The sequence below is a fragment of the Salmo salar genome, chromosome 03, assembly GCF_965601325.2.
Source record: "Salmo salar chromosome 03, fSalSal1, whole genome shotgun sequence".
Lineage (NCBI taxonomy): Eukaryota > Metazoa > Chordata > Actinopteri > Salmoniformes > Salmonidae > Salmo > Salmo salar.
Window position 1 is genome coordinate 79569331 of NC_138293.1, and position 3156 is coordinate 79572486.

Consider the following 3156-nt stretch of genomic DNA (forward strand, 5'->3'; position numbering starts at 1 on the left):
AGCAAACTGGATTCAGTCTATCACAGTGCCATCCGTTTTGTTACCAAAGCCCCTTATAACACCCACCACTGTGACCTGTATGCTGTAGTCGGCTGGCCCTCGCTACATATTCGTCGCCAGACCCACTGGCTCCAGGTCATCTATAAGTCGATGCTAGGTAAAGCTCCGCCTTATCTCAGCTCACTGGTCACGATAACAACACCCACCCGTAGCACGCACTCCAGCAGGTATATTTTATTGGTCATCCCCAAAGCCAACATGTCCTTTGGCCGCCTTTCCTTCCAGTTCTCTGCTGCCAATGACTGGAACGAATTGCAACAGTCGCTGAAGCTGGAGACTTCAGCTTTAACTTTAAACATCAGCTATCTGAGCAGCTAACCAATCGCTGCAGCTGTACAATGCCCATCTGTAAATAGCCCACCCAATCTACCTACTTCATCCCCATATTGTTTCTATTTACTTTTCTGCTCTTTTGCACACCAGTATTTCTACTTGCATACCATCATCTGCTCATCTATCACTTCAGTGTTAGTTTGCTAAATTGTTACTACCTCGCTACTATGGCCTATTTATTGCCTTACCTCCTCACGCCATTTGCACACACTGTATATTTGCCTTCTTTTTTTTTCTAATATGTTATTGACTGTATGTTTGTTTATTCCATGTGTAACTCTGTGTTGTTGTTTGTGTCGCACTGCTTTGCTTTATCTTGGCCAGGTCGCAGTTGTATATGAGAACTTGTTCTCAACTAGCTTACCTGGTTAAATAAAGGTTAAATAAAAAAATAAAATAAAATAGTAGAAGCATAAAAGTCTGGGTCAGGGACAAGGGCAAAATAGTGAAATTGAGGTATAAAATGCATCTGAAAAGTAGCTAAAATACTTGATAGAGAGGTGTTCAAAAAATAATGGGGTGATCCAGTGTGAACTTTACATACAAATATTTGTTTTATTTTTTATAAAATCCCCAAAATTGACTCGAGGAGATAGAAGTGCTCGTAGTTGCAGAATCACCCTAAACCGAAATTCAACAATATTCAAAAATGTGTTGAACTAAGAAGGAAATCAACTAAATCGGTTCAACTTGTTAGAAAATGCATTAATTTGCACAAGTGAATCATAAGACATGAACAAATTGCATCAGCGATTCGTTTTTCCATGCAACTTTCAGAAACGGCACAGGACTGCCCAATTTCTGTGCGCTTTCGTGCGGAGTGCGCGCGCATGTCTACACTTTGCGTGGCCGTTAGCGATGAGGCTAATGATAACCTTCTTCTGGTAGAGAAGGAAGGGCTTCCCCCAAAACCTTCTCAGATAAATGTTAACTGCAAAGTAGCCTATGCCAGCCTGGCAGAATTATATCATGATTATTTGCATCAATCCATTTCTTGTGCAAACTCCGCAATCACATGAGCGTTACACAAACACCGCGTAACCAAGCAAAGGTGGCAGCACACTTGCGTTTAACACCCCCAAATCGAAATGTCTTCAATTTTTCCCAGACCTCAAAAGTGGCCTCCTGATAGGGTTTAAACATTGTCGTGGACATAGAACATCCAATCGTGTTATATTTCTATTACAAAGGTGTACTTTTGAGAGCGAAAACCTGCAGAAACAGGGACAAACGGTCAACGGGGAAATGTAAAGGGGGAATTTGGAGGTGGGGATCAGGCAAAACTTTGAAGGGATTTTACAGGGCCCTAATGGACTTCAGACATTGACAGTCTCCTAGACTAAAAACAAATGCTGAATGTACTGCCTACATTTTGAGGGAAACGCACTGTCCATGATTTGATTTGATTTGATCAGGGCAGCACTAACAAACTGCATTTAGTCCAATAAAAAGACACAATATTATTAGGGCGATAAATAAAAGGCAGTTGCTCCATGCATGACACAAGAGAACCCTCTACTGGAGCAAAAAGCTTACAGCACCTGGTATTCCCAGGCGGTCTCCCATCCAAGTACTAACCAGGCCCGACCCTGCTTAGCTTCCGAGATCGGACGAGATCGGGCGTATTCAGGCTGGTATGGCCGTAAGCGAAGGGCCAATTCTTGTTACACTATATAAAGTCAAGGTGTCGCTAACTCATAGGGAGGGAGAGAAATGTCCACGTTGTGACACACACTGAAAAAGCTCAAACTAAATACCTTCAACTTGTTAGAAAATGCATTCATTTGCCCAAGTGAATCATAAGACATGAACAAAATGCATCAGCGATTCCTTTTTCCATGCAACTTTCAGAAACGGCACAGGACTGCCCAATTTCTGTGCGCTTTCGTGCGGACAAACGTTCAACGGGGAAATGTTAAGTGGAGAAAATGGGGAATTTGGGAGAGGGGGAAAACACTGAAGGGATTTTACAGGGCCCTAATGGACTACAGACATTGACAGTCTCCTAGACTAAAAACAAATGCTCAATGTACTGCCTACATTTTGAGGGAAATGCACTGTCCATGATTTGATTTGATCAGTGCAGGGAGGGGAGGGGAAGCGCATACAAACTGCATTTAGTCAAATAGAAATACTTCATAAATAAAATGGCTGTTGTTCCATTACGAAATGGTACAAGAGTCCACTATTGGAGCAAAAAGCGTACAACTGGTATTCTTCTGCTGGTTTCAGCTGTCCATTTTTTTATTTGGAAAAAGTATAAGTGGGCCAGGTATAGTTAGAAGTAGCCATGTAACACATACAGATGATGTAGGTTCATTTTGCTTACATTTACAGTACATGTAGGCTATTTGCGTCTTTTTAAACTAGTGGGCAATATAAGTACTTGACTTCTAACAAATTCTAATGTTTCATAATTCATTCTATGTTCAACAATTGCCTGGTTATGTATTATTGTATCATATTATCAATTTTAGCAGTGACGTGCTCAAACAGGAAAATGACAGTAAATAACATGAAAGTAGGCTATAAACATGAACATCCAAGTTTGAGATCACTTTGCTCACACGATTATTCTCTTTTGACAACCTTAGGGGGTGCACTGTTCCTGGAGGTACTGCAATACCAGGTCGATGCGGAGAAGACGGGGCAAGCCCCTATTCCATCTCACTGCAGTGCTGTCAGGCCGTGGCCGCCGGGACCTTAGGTGTTGTGGTGGATCCTTTCTTCCGTACCACCCCAGGGCATCCGTGGCAACCAAAG

At 42.1% G+C, this 3156-nt stretch overlaps 1 non-coding gene across 1 annotated transcript; it reads right to left on the reverse strand.

The window, feature by feature from the left end:
• Positions 1 to 1922: 1922 nt before the first annotated feature.
• On the reverse strand, positions 1923 to 2041 carry LOC123741915 (5S ribosomal RNA). Its single transcript, XR_006769441.1, has one exon. It is a non-coding gene; the product is annotated as a 5S ribosomal RNA (ribosomal RNA).
• Between the last annotated feature and the right edge of the window lie 1115 nt (positions 2042 to 3156).